Here is a 21,930-nt window from a genome sequence, read left to right on the forward strand (position 1 = left end):
GCTGCCATCAATGCAGAGGAGGTAGCAGATAATTTCTCAAAAAACGTGCATGGTTGATGGGAGGACCCCAAGACCGGGACCCACTCCAAGGCTCTACAAGCACTCAAGGCTGGTGCCACCATGGCTGTGCACCATGCAGGCTGCTTCAAGTTTTAATCAGCCAATATGCGGATCCTGGAGAGGTTCTACCCAGAGTTCCATCCCCAGATCTGTCAGTGGCAATGACATTTGGATGCTTCTGGTGAGTAGCGGTGTGGTGCACTGCTCTACAGTGCATGTGTGTTGTGCATGGGCAGCAATGATTTCAGTTATTCACTTTTGTATGCAGCATGTTTGTTTCAGTGATTCACATTGCCATGCATCACCCATACAATGCTCACCATGTGTGATGTGAGACATCTTTTGATTGGACATGTGCTGGTATGTGCATTGTTCATAATTGGTGACTTGCGCTACTCATGACATGCAGTGGCAGTTGCTAGTTACACATGCCTGGACAGTAAGGATGCCAGATTACAATGTTGGACCCATGTGAGGGGCATGCATGAAGGACTACTCATTCTGTATTTTGTTTCAAAGTGTTTCCATCCATTGTCAACATTTGGAGGTGACGCATGTGTATGGATATTAGAGATTGTAATATTGGTGCATTGACCTTTCAGGGACATTGATATGATGTGTCATCCCACTGCATGTGAAGTCTGGGTTTACGTGTGATCAAGCCATGTGTGTGTGCTTGGGCTACAGTGTACTCACTTGTCCCTCTGCAATTTGTGCATGTATGTGTTGCATGCTTACAGATCAGGCTGTCAGGGAGGCATGTTGCTTCATGTAATTGTGTGGACAGATACCCAAACAGGTGTTTGCATGGCCATCCTGTGCGTAGTACAATCATGAGAGTCTGCTGATATTCAGCATTGTACTGGGTGTCTTGCACCAATGTGTACAAAGCATTACCCCAGTCCATCTTAGCTTCCATGCATTTCATAGTTGGCCAACCTACCAGTTGACTCCTTGCCCAAATCTGTGCCCCTGTGCCATTACTCCCGTGGCAATGCAGCAGGTTATAGTTATGTCACTTTGGCATTGCCATTGTGCCATGTCATGTTTCTTGCTATGTGATTGTGGACTGCCATCTAGGTGCAGCATTGACATGTCAATGTGTCATGACTGTGACTGATTATTGACCCTATACTTGTGTGCCAGTTTTCATGGGGATAGGATGGGTGTGTGTGTGTGGCTGTTGCTGCTTGACCCATGGTGACTTATTGTTACTGTAAATGTTGTGTATGCTGCACATGCTTTGACACTGTTGACTGAGCTCAATGTTCTTTGTCCACTTTCTCACAGTTGCTGCAGCTGGCAAAGAGGGTGGAAGCAGTGCTGTGAGGCGTGGATGCAGGGACCAGGCCTCCAGACCAAGGCGCAGACCCCAACCACTCCCCCATGACACCTCCTCTTTGGTGAGCAATGTGGCTCAGGGAGTGCCTGGACCATCAGGCGTGGCTCCTGGGGGTAAGTCCCAGGAGGTGAAGGAGTCAGGGTACACCTCAGCCGGGACTAGACAGGGTGATGCCACACAGGGGCCATCCATGAGGGAAGACGCTCTCGCTCACTCCTGACTGCCTATCCACTATTCAGGATTGGTGCACCCCCAATGGTCTCTGCCTTAATGCCAGTAAGATGGAGATCCTTATCATTGGGAACCCCGCCCCTGCTTTCCCTCTCTCACTCTGGCCACCCGCCTTGGGCCCACTTCCTTCGCCTTCCTGCGAGGCAAAAAACCTTGGTGTCATCTTCGACACCACTCTCTCTTTCTCTCCTTGGACATCGCCAGAAGTGCCACTACCAGAGACACCTCCTCAAAGGGACTCTTCCCTTTCTCACCTTCCCCCAGAAGCGCACTGTCCCCACAGCCCTTGTTTTCTCTAGGTTGGACTACTGAAACAGCCTCCTTCTCAATCTGCCTTCCTCTTCTCTCCGCCCTCTGGAACTAATCCAGAACAGGACTGCAAGACTTATCCTTGGCCTCACGCCCAGAGACTGCATTTCTCCATCCATGAAAACTCTACACTGTCTTCCGGTGGCTGCAAGGATCAAGTTCAAGAACCTTTGCATTGTCCACATGGCTTTCTGGAGCCAGGACCTGCACTACATCCAATGCTCTCTTCCAAAATACCTTCCTTATAGAGCCCTTCACTCAGCTGCCTCCAACTCTCTAAGGGTTAGATGCTTCTACAGGCAGAGGGTGGGGGTAGATCTCTCTCCTCTGTAGGTGCTTCTCTGTGGAATGGCCTCCCTGTCCATCTCAAACTTGAGCCGGACCACCTAATGTTCCAGAGGCAGCCCAAAACCTTCCTCTTCTCCTCTGCTTTCTCTCTATCCCTTCCCTGCTAACCTACATGACCTACCTGTCAGCTGTACCGACTAGTTGCTTGGCTACCCTCAGAGTCCACGCTCTTTCTTGATCAGTCACCCTTGCCCTTCCTCCAGGCCTACAATGCACATAGGGTCTGTAACTGTAGCCCTACAGTCCCTTGTTCTCCTTGCACTACTCAGAGCTGCGCTGCCCTGGCTGCACTTACTCAGAGCATTGCTGCTCTGTTTTCCCCTCCCCTCTCCCTTGCACTCCCCCCTCCCTTTCCCCTTGCACTTCTCGTTCTTGCACTTTTACAATCTGAATGACGCAAGGCCTAGCAAGATTGTTTGTCTTGTCCTCCCTTGTCTTGTCGCGCCTAGAAACACTTGTGTACAGGCGCATTATAAATGACATATCATATTCTATCATATCATTTTATTACAGATGCCCAGATAAATATACACTGCTGCAGTAAGAAACAGCTAGACTGCAGGACCCAAATGCCAGTCTAGCCAGGTAATGACACTTAGCAGGACTGCTTTATCAGAAATGCCCAGTTAAAAAAAGTCATATCAAACTGAAGAATGACTAGACTGGCTGCACCAAAATGCATCTCTAGCCACTAATACCCATATCATGCCTGCTTAGCCTGGACATGGACAACCATTATGATTTATTGCACAATCCCGCCCACCCCACACATCCCCTCTCCCTCCCATACCCTACTCCAACCTCCAAAATTAGCTCCTTTTACCAGAATTACCCCCACATCCCTTGCCTCATAGGTACGTACTGGGATGAGGAAAAGTGGGATTAGGAGTAATAAAGACTACAGGTAGCTAAATCAGGCATTACCTCCATGTACCTCTACCTCATCGCAGTAGATTGTGTATGTGGCAGAGTGCCTCATACACAAGTACTGTCTCATACACAAGTACTTGGATGAGGAAGAATAGGGCTATGAGTAATGAAGATTACCAATAAGTAATCAAGGTATTAAAAACGAGTAGTGGTGCAACACCATTGAGCTGACTGGGCTTCAGCACTCCCCTCCCTTGAGGGGTGGGGGAGGTAGCCCCCCGAAATGTAGATTTTGTTGCACGCTCGGACACAAGCACACACACCATTCACCATACACACACACTCAGAACCAGCCATCCATACATTTAAGAGTGCATTCTTTCACCATACAGGCACACCCAGGCAGCCACCCATTGATTTAAGTGTGCACCCTTTCACCATAAACTCACACAGGCAGCCACCTATATATTAAAGTGAACACCCTTTCACCATACAGGGGGACCCAGGCAGCCAACAATACATTTAAGTGAGCACCCTTTCACCGTACACGCACACACGCACATCCAGCCACCATATATTTGTGTGCACCCTTTCACCATACACTCACACAGGCAGCCACCTATACATTTAAGTGTGCACCCTTTCACCATACACTCACACACCCACACGTCATAGGGTTGAGGGGACTCATATTACTTAAAAAAAATGTTTTCCATTACGGATTGAACCATAACGGAAATAATGTCTTCATGAAGGCACAGCGACTTCAAAAACAAACTATTTCTTTTTGAAGTCATAGGGCTCCCCCAAATCAAATCAATAGCAATCCACTTAATGAAGGTGCAAAGGAAACTAGGGACCTAGTGGTTAGGGCTCACATTGAGGTGGTAGACAATAATATATGTTATCTGGGGATAATCAGTGCAACTCTGTTGCTCACAGTGCTGGTGCTTCCGTCCTCCCCATTCGCATGGGGGAGTCCTATGGTACTCGAATGGGAATGGGGAGTTACATTTTCCGGCGCTTGGCTTCACGGATCGCCAGGGCTGTAATCCCCCAGTGATTCCCTAAAGCCAGGCGCTGGAAAAAAACACAACTCTGGTGGCAGCCTGCCGTTTTTATCGGCACGGCTACTACCAGAGTTGCAATGAGGTCCATTATCTATTTGAAACCATTCAACAACCCTTATTGAGATTATAAAGGAGGACATGGCTAGATGATGGAAACAGTCCCTGTCATGGGTGGGGAAATTGACCTCCATCAAAATAAACACACTTCAAATGTTATTTTTTCTGTTCCAGCTGCTCCTGCTATAGGTCTCACCAATCGTTTTTCAAGGTGAAAAGGGTCATTTTGTAATTTCTGTTGAATGACAAGAAGACTAGAATAGCATAGTTCAAACTGGTGCGCCCTACGGTGCAGTGGGGAGCAGGACTCCCACATTCAGAAAACTACTATACAGTGGCCCAACCTTGAGTGTTGATGGACTACCTGATGGTCAACAAAGAAATGGGTAACACTGGAAAATGAAGTGATGCCCTTGGTAACGGTTGGGGATATATAATCACCCTGTCTTAAAAGTGTCATGTCGTAGGACCTATGGAGAGAAAGGAAAAGCACACTGGGTGTCTCCACATGGCCCTCCCCGTGTAGCTGCAGAAGGACATCTTCGATCAGGGACCACATATATGGGCTACTCCCATTCCAGCCATGGTACAAGGTAGGATTAGTACGGGTGGGGCAATTATGGAAAAGAACACATTTATTTGCATAGATAAGGTACAAGAGGCCGTGGGCCTTACACCAATTTTTGCCTTTATGTTACTCCAGCTCAAAGCAGAAGAGTCATGGCACCTAAGCGGAGAGAGAAATTGGAATAACAGCTTATTTCATGGGAGCATGGGCACCAAAGGCTTGATACAAAAAATGTGTAGCGCAAACAGCGCTACACATTTTTTAGATCAGGACTTTTCGAACTCGGCCTATAGACGGTTGAGAAAAGCAGTGGGAGAAGTGGATTGGGCAAAGGGCCTGAATCTGGATCTTTCTACTTTTGACTCTAAAAGGAAAGAGGGTGGCATTGCCAGCAAGACTTATAAATTAATTGTTGCAAATTACAATGAGAATGATATCTTGCAGAAAGATTGGGGCAGGAGGTCGGGTTGAAATTTGGCAGGGAATGTGCAAAAATGTCAATCTTTGCTTAATTAAACTAGGTGAAAGATCGAGGCAAATTACAATTCTAAACAGAGTCTATTGGAGCCCAGAACGTTTGTTTAAGAGAGGACTTTCTGATTTCGGATGTATTTTGGGGCTTTATGCATGAGGTTGGTACTTTGGAACACATGTTGTGGAGCTGCATAAGAGTGCATGATTTTTGGTTGGAAATTTGCCCGATATCCGAGAAGGTGCTTGGTGATAGATTTGATTTTGACTTTAAGACGATGATATTATACACTCTCAGAAGAAATGACTTCTTAGGGGTGCTGCGATTGGTAAGAAAATAATCCTGCGTGGGTGGAAATCCAGGGTCTCTCCTTCGGTGGAAGACTGGATTAATGAAATGAACAAGCTTGCTGACATGGAAGGAACAATCTTCAGATGGGAAAGAAAATTGAATGTTTTTGAAAAAATATGTGGGTAGTTCTTGTACCTGTAGTAGTCTCATTATGTCTTGCTAATATTGTTGCTTGTTAGGTGGGTGGTGGGGGGGGGGTTGTGAATTGTATATACTTTACTTCTATGTATATAGTTTGCAGTTTCAATTGAATGATTTGTTGTTCCCGAATTACCTGTGTTATGTGTTCTTGAAAAGAAATTAAAAAGTACAAATAAAAAAAAAGGTGTAGCACATTGAAGAAGGTACCCACACAATGAGCTATGGGAGATGGATGTGGCAAGAGGATTGAAGAACAATGGAACCAACTATGTCAGAGAGCATGGAAGTACAGGATGCCTCAATATGCTTCAATATAAGATGTATAGTTTCAGCTTCTTAGACAGGTTGCAATGCTCTCCCGTAATATTATCTGAAAATCCATACTGTTCAGGGGAAGACAGAGCAGTAGGGATATACTGGCACATATGGTGGAAATGCTGCTTGGCCAGTTCCTATTGGAAGGCGGTGTTAGCCTGGATAAAGAGCTTATAGGGGAAAACAAGGGTACTATTCGAATTTCTAATCCTAGCTGTGGTAACTGAGGAAGGCAAACACTATCAAGCCTTACCCCATCTGCCTTGCTATTCCTCTTGGCAGTAGAGGGTGTGGCTTACAATATACTGGATGATACCTTGTATCCCAACACATGAAGAATAGGTGCAAAAATCGAAAGAAATGTACGAGGTGCAACAATTTAGAATATTGCTCAAAGAAACACAAGTGGATTTTGAATATGAAAGGTCTACCTTCTTAATGAAAAAGAAAACTACGCAATGACTGCTTAAGTACCAGAGGGTCCCAGGGACATACATTATAAATGTGTGTGGGAATGTAATACAGTCACTTACCCCATATGACGCTGAATAGCAGCATTTAGCCCAAACCCCAGATATGGGTTTACCCTAAGATAACAATATGCCTATGGTATTAGCTTTTGTATTTTATTTTTTGGGGACGTTGGAGAGAGAAGAGGGGTCACATCATAAGAGTAAACATGTAGTTCAAAGTTAGCAATAATAGTTTCATGGATGGTTATTTTTCTACATGTAGTGGTATTATAACATTGAACACGGTGTAGAAATTAGAAAATCTGTTCAATTAAAAGATGAAAAAATAAAACAAATCTCCTGACTCCCTGGAGCCATTGAGTTGGGCCCATGTCCAGCACCATCGTCAACAATAAGAAATCTCAGAACAACAATGGACAGTAGCATACTACCATACCCCACGTTAACCCACAGGACCAATGATGTTATATTGGTCATTCTTACAATACTTGTTTAATCAAACAACCTTTATCTATGAGGAATACCACATGGAAATGTTACAGAGAGACAAAAGTTAGTGGCCAATCAATCCTTAAGATGATAAGATGAACAGATTCAATCCCTCGCCCCCCTGATCCCCTTGAATTTCACATGCTGCAATGGCTACCTGTCAAATAGAAAATACACTTTAAAACACTCTGCATTGCCCACTATGCTTTGCATGGAAAGGCTCTGCTTGGTTCACAAGGATTGTTCAGCATTACATACCCACCAGGACCCTCAGATCAATTACCACTGCTGTAGTGTTGGTGAAACCTTCAAAAGAAGAAGACATGGAGGATCATCTTTCTCAATATTTTCTATCACACCTCATCTCATACATACATAACACAAACATCTCCACGTGGAAGTGAACCACCAGAAATTCTCTTCAAAACATGGCTCTTCAGCCTGCACTAATCAGATATACAGCAACAAACTCAGAACAACTCAGGGGGAATCACTGCCTTCCATGCATATCAAGTCATGCAGCATTTAGGTGCACACACATCTAGTTTAAAGGAAGCCTTCAACAAAGGAGTCATGCCAGCCGAAACAAAGTAAACAAACCAGGAACACTCCTAATGGAAACACTAAACATGGACCCCATACTTCTTTCCCACATATGCATCCCGAACTCATTACTCATCGCTAAATCTTCCAACTCTTACACCACAACCACCCCAATCTATCGACCCATAAAGCCTACCGCACTCTGTACAGATCCATAACCTACACTCTCCCTATCAACACTTCACTCCACTCTACCCTAACACATCAATAGCTATTATCCTAACCCTGGAACTGCCCCTACAGCAAACAAACCCAGGGCACATTGCCTGAGCCTAATACCCCAGAATCCATTTCCAGCACACAAGGAACAAGTACTTATGAACTTCCCTCGCCAACATGACAGACTTTCCACTCTGCACCTTCCACACTTTTCCACCTACACGACCCATGCCGCCTTTCTTTACAGAGCCACAGACTGCAATGACAACATTCTTGGCAGAAGGGTGCTCTACAAGTACACTTTACCCTACCTTACCTGCCTTGAAAGGGGCCCCTGAGGGACCCTCGGATGTGGAAACAAGGCACAGTCACTACACTCGAATAAATACCCCAGACATGAGGTCCCGTTCCCAAAATCTAGGGTTTATTGCAATACAAAAAAGTCCCAGTTGGCCAAATGGTCTCACGCCCCGCGACGTGTGTCTAACAGACCTCCAGGGACGCAAGAGAGAATGAAACGTACATCAGTTACATATAAACAAACCGAACACCTTACAAATCAGCAATGACACAGTATGACACATTTGATGCCACCTTCAATTCATTTCTCTTTGAATTAGAGGCAATGATTGACCAGTATGACAAATATGACACCTAGACCATGATATTTAGTAAAGGTTTGCAATCTTCAATTTTACAGACACCATTCTTTATTTGCGAGAACACAGTGTTTCTGTTTTTCATGGGCAAGCTGAGCGTAGGAGACTGGCACATACCAGACCTCACTATCTCTTAGTTTTGATTCTCGCTCTAGAGGTCAGCCGCTCTCCGGGGCCTCACTGGGCTCAGACGGGGGGCCAGAAAGAAGATCATAATTCAACTCTTTAAATGCTAGTTTCGTACATTGCTATTCTTTCAGGAGACTCGCTGGCATTCGTTTACTGATTAAATGCCTTGCTCCCTGTCTTCAAGGATATGTGAGGGAGGGAATCAGGCATTTCTGTCTGGCTCTCCAGTGTAATGTTTCAACATGTTTCTTAGCCTTGGACCATTGAAGTGAAATAATATCTACAGCAAAGCAGTTTTACATGAGGCAAAGTGGCAACGTTAGAGAGAGCAGAGAGAGAAAACAAAATGGCGATTCTAGTCATCTTAAAATGGCTTCACTCTAGTTGAACTAATAGCTACGTAATAACTAATAAATATATATTCTTAACACTATAAATGAGGCGGTTGGTCTTCGGCCAACCAATTATCATTAATTTCCGGGCTCTCAAGGGGTGTTTGGTTTTTCTGGACTGACAGCCTTATATACTTTGGCCCTTCACATTGCATCCCAGCTGCCATAGATAAACTTGCCAGTGATTTGCAATGTGTGATACAAAAACACATCTGTTTATTTATTTTTACTAAGGCATTCATTTCTTCCATAAAAAATTGAAAATTGGACAAATCGTTATTAAAAGGCTCACCTGTTGGTTTTGAGCTTGTACATCCTGAACGAGATATGGTCATGCTGATACTGCCACATTTTAGAGATGCAGGCTGGTAAAAAGCCTGTGCAGCCACATACCAAACCCTCTGCAGCAATGCTCGTGCAGGCCAAGGACACGATGTTGGGTGCCACAAGTCTGCAGAGCACGCTGCTCAATCCACATCTACGTGCTACACTACACATCAACGCTTGACTCAGCTGCGTTAAAAGCCACGTACCGAACCCTCTGCAGACAAAGCCAGCACAGGCCAACGGGGCAGTGTTGTGCGCCGTAGATCTGCAGAACATACTGCTCGAACCACATCTACATGCTACACTACACATCAATGCTCGACTCCGCTGCATTAAAAGCCACCTAACGAACTCTCTGCAGCAAAGAGTGCACAGGCGAAGGGCACAGTGTTGTGCACCGCAGGTGTTAGGTGCCGCACAATAGAGCCGCAGATCACAACTGCTAGGCTCCTCACCACGCAATCTCAGCTGAACCACCTCACTGTGGACTTGTAATGATCCCAAACAGACCCATTGCCACAGCTAGAAACCCAAGAACCCCTACAACACACTCCTCACTCTGGCAGCATGGCAGCTGTGCTGTCACAGTAATCCCCCACAACTGTACAACGCTTCTCCACGTTTATAGCAAAGAATGTTAACAAGAGGCACCAGAGCCTTCTTGGCCTCTTGAGACTGTGCCTTCCACCTCCAACCCACAGCATTATGATGCTCTACTATGTGCTGTATATATCAGTTCCTGCTCCCTCATATTTCCTCCCACTGCCAGTAGTGAATCTGACACTGAAGCGATTACCGCCACCCACCTGCCAGACATCCAAGATCCAGATATGTCGAACACCAGCAAGAAAGCAACACATCCATACTCTGCAACCAAAGACTGCCATGCCCAGATTAAAGTCCCACAGAAACCCCAAGCACTGAAATTTCAACCTTCATCCAGCCATTGACTCCCCTGCCCCCTCACAGCAATCCCTGGCCACCCGCAATGCATCACTGCGGATCCGAACACGGCCGCAGCTTTGGTCTGCCCACCCACAGACTTATTCAAAAAGAAACCGCTGTCTCAGTCTGCGCACCTTGCCCCCACCCTTAACGAGCAGATATCCCACCAGTGCAAGCCCACAAACAACATGCCACATTTGGGTGAAACATGCACAGGGTGCTATAAATGTTGATATTCCTGCTACGCCAAATGCTGTTATTCCCACCGCCCAATGTGCTATGCAGAATGCTGTTACTCCTATTACCCATTGTGCTATGTCAAATGTTGTTACTCCTATAGCCCAGTGTGCTATGCCAAATGCTGATATTCTTATAGCCCAGTGTGCTAGGCCAAACACATGCACCAGAGTACCGCCACGCAGCCCCTAAACTATGCCCTCTTCAATGTCGGCTCCTTCCCAGTCCATGCCCTGGACAACAATGGCGTGCTCACCTCCCACAACCTGTATGCCCTAGCCATTTCTGAAGTCTGGCTAAGGGGGCCTCTGGCCCTGCACTATCACTTGCCCTCGCCATTGGCTACAACATCTATCGACAGGGCCGCCCCAACACCAGAGGTGGAGGGGTAGCACTCATAGCCAAGGAGACCTTTCCCTTCCGTAAAATCAACTCCTCCCTAGAAGGTAAGGAGGACATTCCATCTCTCAAGTTAGCCATATCTCCCACCTGCACCATCATACACCACATTGTCTACCACACCCATGGCCCCTTATCCATCTTCCAAGAAAACCTCCTACATCACCTCAATAAGAACTCCTCCAAAATCATCCTATTAGGCGACCTGAACCCAGGTCTCAATGACCCTGAAGACTTGCAGGCCAGGACCCTCACCGAAGCTATAGACACCCTCGAATTCACACATCACATCACCAGCCCCACACATAACAAAGGCTGCACTCTGGACTGGATAGCGGACCTCAATTGTCAATCACCCATCACATCCAACTCGCCATGCCCATGGTCAAACTGCCATACCATCCACTTCTCTATCTTTCATCCCAGGAAACAAATGTCTGTTACTACTTCTCTACCACCAGCAATAGCACGTAGCTCAAGAAAACTGACAATAGACAAACTCATCCCCCTACTAGAGATTCTGGAGTTCAAACCACCATTCTCCAAGGATCCTAGCACACTCACAGTCCTAGACAACACCATGCTGAAGCAGGCTGTCGATACCAACGCCCCTCTCATAGCAAGGAAAGCAAAACCCATCAGGCACGCCAACTCTTGGTACACCCCTCAGTCACTCGAACTACGAAACAGAAAGCAGACAGCCCAATCCGCTAGGATAAAAAAAAAACACTGACCCCGCTAAAAGGGAATTTGCCAAAGCATCCAGGGTCTACAAACAGGCAATCATGTCAGCCAAATCCACTTACATTTATACGAGGATCACAAATACAAAATCAGACCTCAGGGACATTTTCACTATCTTCGGGAAACTTGAGACCCCAGTCCTCGCCCCTCAATCTATCATAAAAGAAGAAGCATGGTATACCAACATTCAAACTGCCAGGAGGAGCAAAATAGACTTTCTCAACAATAAAACATGCACCAACCAAAACAGACTGGGTTCACCCTACCTCACAACAGCAGCCCTGACTTCAACACACCCTCCTCAAACATACCTCCTTTCTCCTTCAAGGACATCTCAGAATTGGAAGTGCAATCCGTTGTAAAAAATCTCAAACCCTCTAAATGCAAACACGATGTATGCCCCTCCACAATCATTAAGGAATGTGCTGACATCCTAGTTCCCTTCCTCATGGCCTACATCAATGCTTCCTTCACCTCTGGACTGTTCCCATCATGTTTCAAAGAAACCTGGGTAGAAAAACCTCTCTAGACCCCTCAGCACCCAACAACTACAGGCCCATGAAGACAGTCCCTTTCCTTCTAAAAATCCTTGACAGAGCAGCCTCCCTTCAGATTCAATACTTCCTAGTAGGAAACCACATACTAGGCCTACGCCAATCAGGTTTCTGACCCAGCCATGGCACCAAATCGACACTACTAGATCTAAAAAATCAGATGGACAAAATTTGGGACAATGGCAAACCTGCCCTGCTCCTCTTTCTCGACTTATCAGCTGTGTTCGACCTAGTGGACCACAAAATACTCTGCCACCACCTCACCACATTAGCCCATTTCTCTCATGAGGCAACAACCTGGATCGCCTCATTGCTAGAAGGTAGAAACATGAGTGTTTTCAGAAAACGCAAGCGCTCCTCCCGCCCCCATTCTATGTGTAGTCCCACAGGGCTCCTGCATCTCTCCCACTTTATACATTTTATCCAAACCACTCTTTAATATCATAGACTACGGCGGTATGACTTGTACCAACTACGTGGATGACACCGAAGTCCTCCTCCCCCTAACTGGTATCTACTAAGAAGACTATAAAGGCACTCAACACAGCCTACTGAATCATCCAGACTTGGATGGCAGCAAAGGGGCTATACCTCAATGGGGACAAGACCCAAATAGGGCTAATAGGACCTCCGGCAACACTAAAAGAAACTCACCAATCAATACTCCACATTCCTGATTGAGAGCATACAAATATCGGTCTCTCCCGCTGTCAAGACCTTAGGGGTATACCTAGACGCCACACTCTTTATGTCCCGTCCAGTCAGCGTCATCGCCTCATCGGCAGAATACTCCACCAAACTACTCAATGCAGCAAACCATTCCTTTCTACAGCAAGCTGCCTCACCACAGCTAGAGCCATCATAGGCTCTAGGATAGATTACTTCAATGCCCTATTCACTGGCACTTCTTCTAAAACCTCAAAAAACTCCAAGTCAACCAAAATAATGCACTCCGGGCAGCTCTCAGCATCCCAAAAAGGGAATACATCACAACAGCAAGAAGAGAAGTCCATTGGGTGCCCCTTCAGAGAGAGAACCCTGTTAAAAGAATTAGCCATTGCCTGGATAACTCAGCTCTGCCTTATCTCTCCCAGAAAATAAGTAGAGCCCAATCCTCCACGCACACTAGAACACCATTCACCAACAGATTATTGATACCAAAAGTCAAAGGCACCAAAGCAGGTGGAGCTAGCTTCCCTTTTATAGCTGCCAAACATTGGAACTCACTGCCCCAATCACTCAGAGCTGAACCCGCCCATGGAGCCTTCCTCAAAGCACTCAATACATGGCTGTTCAAATAAGACCAATATGTACTGTGTACTATCTCATGCCAATGGTTAACTGCATGTATACGCCTTGTATCATATTTATTTTATTTATTTAATTGGTCTTTTATAACACACCTAATACCGTACCTGAGTTTGGTTTCTAAGCACAGATCGGGGATTTGTTGCCCCTGTGCTATCCTCCGTTCACACCAAAGGTTCCTGTATACGCCATGTATCATATGCCTTAAGATTCCTGCAACAGCGACCACAATGTTATTGGGCTACTGTGCGCTTTATAAATGAATAAAATAAAATAAATACAATAAATTCTGCAATACTTGTCAGCGACATTTGTAATAACGGCCAACAGGTGATGCACCCCCTTGCTGCTATACACGGGGCATTGTCTAGATGAACAGCCTCTAGGGAGTTAATTTATTTTTTCCACTTTGATATTATATTTAAAGTGAAAATAAAGACATCTCTCTAATCTCTCGATAATGTAGTGGTAGTCACAAACGACACTGTCAAATATGATGATTTTTCTAGTTGCGTTACAGTTTGTTTGCTTCTAAAGGCGTCATAGTCACTGGTAGTGAAGTGAAATGCCTACTCGGCCCAGAAAATACATCTGGCTTGTGGGCTGAGTTTTAATTTCACCTCCTAAAATTCTTTCTTCAGAGTTGGTTTCGCTTTTTTACTTCATGTTCTTACTTTTGTTTGTGCATTTACTAACAGTAAAACAAAGGGGAAAAACAGATGCAGACTTGAAGATTAGATATGCTCGGTGCAGCAATTAGTCTCACGGCACGGTAGCCAAGAGGGTCTGTCTGCACTGGTATCCTGTGGCAATAAGACCCGAGGCGGCGGGCCAATACCGCCCCAGGTAATGCCCCCGGGCCGTAGTTATATTAACGAAGCCCCGGGGGCATTACCGTAGGTGGTATTGGCCCGCCGCCGAGGGTCTTATTGCCATTAGCACCCCAGCCCGCTAGACCAGGGTGTTAATGGCATTTTTTTTCTGTTTCGCCGCGTTTCGAAACAGAAAAAACAGAAGAAAAAAAATGACAAAAAAATGGAAAAAAAAAGAAGTAGAAGGTAAGTGGGGTTGGGAGGGTAGAAGGGAGGGAGGGGAAGAAAAAAAAAACGTACCTGCATCCCCGCTGGGGGACGATGGAAGCCTCCAGCCGTGTGGAGGCGCGGAGCGGGGATGGCCCGCTCCGAGTCTCCACACTGCTGGAGCCTGCTATCGTTGCCCAGAGGGGACGCAGGAGCAAAAAGGTAAGTGGGGTAGGGAGGGAGGGAAGGAAAAAGAAAAAGCTTACCCGAGTCCCCGGCGGGGGGCAAAGGCAGCCTCTCAGTCGTGGGGAGGCTCGGAGAGGGGATGGCCCCGCTTTATTAAAATATGAAAAATGTGCTGCTGTTTGAGATTACATTTTTGTCACAGCGTTCACATTTTTTTAAATTTCTATTATTTCAAATATGCAAAGCCTCACCCCACTTAATGCATTTAGTGGAGACCTTGAGGCGTGGCCATACACGTCTTGAATGTGTTCCTCACTATCTGTACTATCTGTGCCAGCTAGCCCGGCGCTATGCGCAGTGTGGTGCATGATGGGCCAGTATGTGTGTGTGTGTGTGTTGTGCGTTGTCTCTGGTTGTGATATCTTTCTCTCCAGCCACAGTTGGAACCTGGCTGATATTGAGTCATGTAATAACTTGCTGCAAAGCGCCCGTTCAAGAGGTGTAGTAATATCTTGCCTGTTATCTCTTTCAAAGGTGTGGATTGAATGGCCAGCATAGTAAAAAGGTAAACGTAGTTTAGGTGTCACCACAACAGTTTTTTTTTTAAACACACTGCTTTATGTGCATGTATGTCCAAGATCTACTTGGAGGATGCCAGGACACTGTCACCAGTTCTGTTGACACAGAACATCAAATTGGAAGTCAATTTGTCCATGGGTTTGCATGCTTACAATAAAACACAATTCTACTAAAGCAAGGTTAAGTAGATGGAAATCCGTTTCACCTCTCGATATGGATAATACACGTGCTTGATATGGATAAGATATGTGCAAAGACAAACATGTTACAGCCACTTCCATCTTTCTGGACATGCTGGCGTTCCTCTGGACATGCCCCCAGCCTGAGACCATGTCCTGGTGGCTTCATATGGATCACCATCCGCATATATGGCTGGGCAGGCCTGTAGTGCTGACATCGTATTCGAGAGAGACGAAATAAAAAGAGGAGCAAGGCTTTTGTGAACTATGCACATACTTGTATAACCACTCGGCTCGTAGGTTTTTTGGTCATAACGCAGATGCAACTGAAGTATATCGTTCTTTCCCCTCTATAACGCTATCTGGGACAATGGCAGGGTACACTGTCCAGAGATATGGAGGATGTGGAGGCAGTGCGGTGATTGTGCAGTATAACAACACGATACATGAAATGTCCACATACGGCTGTAGACAATAACAGCACCTCTCAAGATAGTACTCGCCAGCCCTTGCAAAGAATGGACAGTGAGTAATACCTGTTGGCTAGATTCTATATGCAGACAGGAACACTGGGATCCATACTCCTACTTGTGTGCTCTGAGGCCTATGGGCCTGTTGCCAATACAAACAAATAAATACATAAATAAATAAATAAATAAATAAATAAATACATAAATAAGATATACAAATATTCAAATAGATGAACGACATAATCACTGAATTGGAAATGCCAAGGGAAAGGGAAGAGGGATCGAACCCTTGTTTATGCCTCAAGTTAAGTGCAGAGGTTCAGGGTGCACATGATGCCTTGGAAAGGACAGTGAGCACACAGATGTGTTAGCTTAGCCTATTCCAGAAGACTTAACCTCATCGAGCAGGACCTCTTGGCACTTCTCTATGTAGCAGCATCAGACAATCCACTCCAGGCATCCTGATGTGTGGAGTAGTGAATAAACAGTTGCCAAGAGGCTCTGGATTCTGCACATGATAAAACAATACCCTTAATGGACAAGCGTACAGGTTGTGAATCAGAAACATCAACACTTGCATCACAATGGGTCTGATTTAGAAAAAGGTTTTCAATCAGACTTTCCTATGCTAAAACATGTTTGTAAATCAGGCCCAATAGCTGTGTGCTATGGTAAAGGCAGTTTCATTGGCACAGTGTTGGTAAATGCAGTTTCATGTGCACTGTGTTGCAATGCCCTTGGCTGTTTTGCATTTTTTTGATGGTGTGCTTTCCCTTTGCAGATACCATCATCATTATATGTTTTGCTACTGTGCAGTGACATTTTCTAAGAGTACTCTGGGCTGCTGTCAAGGACATGTATGGTGTGAAGTCGAGTTAAATAGCCATCAGCAACACTTTTGTGTTACTGCACATTGAGCAATGTTTGGATTACTTACCAGTAATCTTCAGCACTCCTAGTCCTACTCTTGCTTGTCTGAGTTTATACCCGTGGGCTAGGACCATTTTTCAGAAGGTGTCCTGTCAGAAGGCAGAGCGTTTATTTAGAGTAAGTACTGTGAGGAGGGATAGGGATGTGGAGGTAATAATGTTTAAGACGCGGCTCAATGGCTGTTGATCCAGATTCTCTTTCCGTGCAGTGTTTGGGAAAGGTCTGGGGACAGAGTCTCTCTAGCTTCCATTAATTTGTATTCGTCTTCAGTTCTATAACCTGTGACCCTATTGATCTATCCATATAGGCCACATGTGCACGTGCATGGTCACAGGCAGCCTGAAGCTGAAGAATAAGGGAACGCTACTGAAAAACGAATATTGTTCGCTATGATTTGTTAGATGAAACACTTCACTTACAAAGTTCACAAGTTGATATGTGACGCATTAACTCATCGCTTACATTTTGGTTTTTAACAACGCAAGAAGATTATGCCTGCCACAAACACTTCTTTTATTCACAGATGTGGTCGTCAAACAAACTGATATATTATGCATTGCTAAATATTCTCTGTGAAATTTCTAATGACTTCTAATAAAAAAATAAAAGAAAACTTTCATTTTCATTCATGGCACTTTCTAATTAACCATTTGGCACAGCAGCACATATATATATATATATATATATATATATATATATATATATATATATATATATATATATATATATTATATTGTTTTTTTTGATGCAAAGTTAACACATGTTGACTTGAAAAGTCTTCAAGGGGGGCATATGCTCGCGAAAGTAGATTTGGGCCTCTTTTTTCAATGTCAAGTGATGTGTGTTCTGTGACTGAGAAGCATATGTATTTTCTTGCAATGCGACATAGGAAACATGAGCGGGAGAGCTCATTTCTTTGCCAATCAGTTGTTGTAGCAAAGCAGTCATGTACTGACATTTCCGCTTGAGTAATCCATCTAATATATTTTGAGAAAGCACACTGAAGCCTCGATTAAACACTGTAAAACACGTGACTGCAGGCAGATTGCAACAGAGTGGGCAGTGCTAAACTTGCTGGGGTATCTTTTTAACCCTTTAACTGCTGGGCTATTATGCATTTCTATGCAAATAGGACAAACATACTTTGCGATGGCTATGCTCCCAAAACCAGTAAATGTTGGTTGAAGAACCTTGAGGTGTAATACTGCACATGCCAGTGCGGTTCGATTAGAAGAACGAGGTGGTGGGTAATAGAAAAGAGGTTGGACGGTGGGAGTTGGGGATGGAGGAGTGGAGCAGCCGCAGTAAATTGGTAGGTGCAGAAAGGACCCTTTGTTGGGCGTTAGTGTAAAAATAAAGACATTGATAATGTATTTAAAAAAACATGAAGATTGAGCGGCACAGAAGAGAAGGAGAAAAGGTCCGCCATATTCATCTATAAAATACTAACCGAAAGGTATTCGTGTAGGCATGCTCATGCTGTAAACTAAATCTAATAGAACATCTGATGGAATTCAGCATGTTGCAAACAATGTTTGCTTTGGCAATTTCTTAGTAAATACACGTTGGCAGTTTTCGTCGAAGTTTTCATTTCTTTACCTTTCATTCCTTCAAGATTTCGGATTCTATAGAAATGGATTCTGGAAAATGGCAGCAGGAGAAGAGGGGTGGGGTGGTGTAAGACTACTCTGCCATCGTAGGGGAGAGCCTTACTTCAGTGACCTCGCCTATAGGTAACTAAGAGGAGCTGCGAAGTGCTGGTGGCACGAGTGTAGGAATGGTTTTCAATCGGGAGTGAGCCTTTTCCAATCTGTTATCTAGGAAGCTGGGGTTGGGGTGGTGTCTGGTTGCAGCCACCATTTTGTGTACAATCAGATAAGAAATGTGAGATGATAAGGCATACAAACGGAATGGCAGCCCGACACCACGCACGTGTAGGCGTCCTCTATCGCATCCCTGGAGGGCATAAACCAGCACAGCGAGAAGCACAGAGGAGATGACATGGCCGCCACGCCACGAACATGACTAGGAAGTGGTACCTGTTAGGGAGAAGTCTCAGAAATGTGCTAATTCCCTCTACCTTAGAGACCCCCATCAACTTTGCTGGATTTGGAGGACTTTATTTTTTTAACCTGCAGAGTGTGAGACCCTTTTTCCCACTCGCTCATGGATTCAAATGTGATTTTTGAACTCTGTGTTTCTTGTGGTTGTGGAGTCTGACAAACTCCATAGGCAACATCTTTTATATTGTGTCACACAGCACCTTCAGTGCAGTGGCACAGGGAAGTCTTTCAGATTTCCCCGAGGTGTAAATACCTTCTCTGGGATAAACTAGTGTTTCCCAGAGGAGTAAAGTGAAATTGACTTTAATTACATGTGTAACTTTCTAGACCCAGCACACACTATCTTACAATAGGGTGCTGGAGGGGTTACTTAGTATCTCCTTTGTCTAGCTTCTCATGTAACATTTTTATGTTACCCTTTCCTCACTGAATAGCTGGTGGCAGTGGTTTACTTTTAACTTCCGTGGTGTGCATTTACCGCGGGCTGTGTTCGCAGTTACAGTAAAGCACCCAAGGGTGCCATTTTTGTCAAGATGGCCCGGTCTTCTTTTTCACCATTTCTTTGTGGAAAGGTCCTTCTTGAAATGTACTCTTTGACCAGGTTTGGTTCCTTTGTTCGCTTTGCCATTGGCGGGATTCACGAGTGAAGCCCGCCTCTGGCTCCAGGGTGTCTACTGGGGGCAGGAAGTGAGGGATGTGCCAAAACTCCATGTGCTTAGTCACCTATGAGACACAAATGCACTCTGTGATGATTGGCCGGCTGACTGTCCAGCAAGGACAGCCATCCTGCTGGGTGACTGACAGCTAGGCTGGAATAAATGGGAGAGAACTGAATAAAAGGCGAGGCAGAGTCGACCACTGAACGAAGGAACCGAAGAAGAACTTGAAGAGGACGCCTGCTGCAACTCCTAGACCATTGGTTTGCCTAGTGAAGCCCTGCTGCTGTGCTAAAACTCCAAATTCTTATCAACAGAGAAGCTCCTTCAAGGATGACTTTTCCCTTTGAGTTGGTGGGACCAAAGAACTCCAAAGTAAGCCACCTGGACATTCCCTCGGAGCTGGTTGCATTTCCACAGAGTTGTTGCTGGATACCAAAATTCCAGGGAGAGGAACACCAGATTGTATGCGTTGTTTTTAAGTTGGCCAAGAGCTCTAAGAAGATCCTCCGGACTCCCAGGAGGCAGGACTGACCGAGCCTGAGCCCCCCTTAATGGAGTGCGGAACCCCAGAAGCAAGGAAAGTCCATCTCGACAGCCAGAAACCATCGTGTTTCTATTTGTGTTAGTCGCGAGGAGCTGAAACAATGAAGTGCCACTTGTTTGAAGATTTCCGCTTGCAAGCAGTGACTGTCCCATTGCAGTGCAGGATTCCCCAGAAGTCCTCCCTCTTGTCCCCACAACTGAGTCCCAGGAACAGTAGATCTGCAGAGCTGCACAGGAACAGGAGCCATCTACTGCACTTTTTCTTCAATCCAAAGGTACTGTAAAGTCTGAGAGAACTTACCTCTTATTGTAGAGTTGCTTGCATCTTCTACTACTCACAAGCCTAAACAGCTTGTGGCCCCACATTGATTGTTCTTTTCTTCAAAAACTTCTAAAACATTGTGCAAAGACTTTTCTTACTTACCTACCAGAAGTGCTTCAGCTCGTATAAGACGTTTGACCATTGACTTTGGCTTAACCTGTTATACTGAATGACTCTGCTTAGGGGCTCCAAAAGTATTTGCCTGCTTAAGAATATTTATGGTCTCTTGTTTGTTCTAATAACCTTTTCCTTTAACAAAGTACTAAGAGTATTCTAAATGCAACAGTAAGATATTAATGTTCCCAGCACCCTAGTTATTGAAGTCACCTGAGGGTGTAGGTTGTGACTCTGGGCCATCCCAAAAGGGTCTTTACTGATTTAGAAACTAAGAGTGTGTAGTTGTGGATTGTATTTGTCTGTTGCTTTTATATTGCTCTCTTCTGAAGAAGACGTATTATAACTGACAGATAAATACATTTATAATTATTTATTCAAGAAACCTTGTGTGTAAGTGTTTATTTGAATACTTGTCACTGTGAATCTCTGTGTAACTCTCCTACAGCTCACATTGACCCCTCATGAGATAAGCCTGGCTGCTCAACACGCTACCAACCTGTGTAGTACCGACTTATACCAAAGGTTGGGTTCCTATTGCCAGGAGGTCAGGGTTGTAGTAGTGCACCCAAAGGGTTCTGCATACAATCTTGCCTAACAGTACCTGATCAGCACGCCACGGGGGTGTGCGCTCCGGTCGAACGAGGCATTCCATGAATGACAGCCACGAAGCATCCTGCGGACTGCAGTGCACTTATGCCCAGCAGCACACCACTCAGCCTCAGAAGTGGCAGCGGAGGCACGCTGGACTGAAAGGAGACAATGGCACAAGTGGGGGCTTACACGGCACTTGGGGGGATGCTGCCCGAGATCCCCAATTGAGCCCGCTGGGCCAGGTTTCCCCCTCTCATCGAAGCAGAAGTAGCACGGGAAGCGCAGGGCCTCCACACCTGGAAGCGTCCGTGGAGGCTTCCTTGGCAAATTAAATCATCTGCCCCGGCATCTGTAGCCCTCCTCCACGGCCCAGTGTCCTGGACCAATGGGATGAAGCGGGGCTGAGCAGCAGGGAGCATGCTAGTGGGGGCGGCCCAATCACCTGGGGCCACTAATCCTACCTGGGGGCCCCATTGACCAAAGCAACTGCACGGCTCCAAAGGCAATAAAAGATCCGGGTTATTAACCTTGAAAAAGTCTGGTGCACTAACATATTAGCCTCTGTGGCACCCTTTGGAAGCAAGTAACACATGCAATCTGCCCGTCCCCAATAAAGGGAACGGAAAGCTGGAAAAGGTAACAGGGTTGGAGCATCCCTCTTCTGAACCTATACCCAGCTTAACCACGCCGAGGAAGCCACCAAGACGGGCTATGGTTGCC

The sequence above is a fragment of the Ambystoma mexicanum genome, chromosome 7q, assembly GCF_040938575.1.
Source record: "Ambystoma mexicanum isolate Mex_15411 chromosome 7q, UKY_AmexF1_1, whole genome shotgun sequence".
NCBI lineage: Eukaryota > Metazoa > Chordata > Amphibia > Caudata > Ambystomatidae > Ambystoma > Ambystoma mexicanum.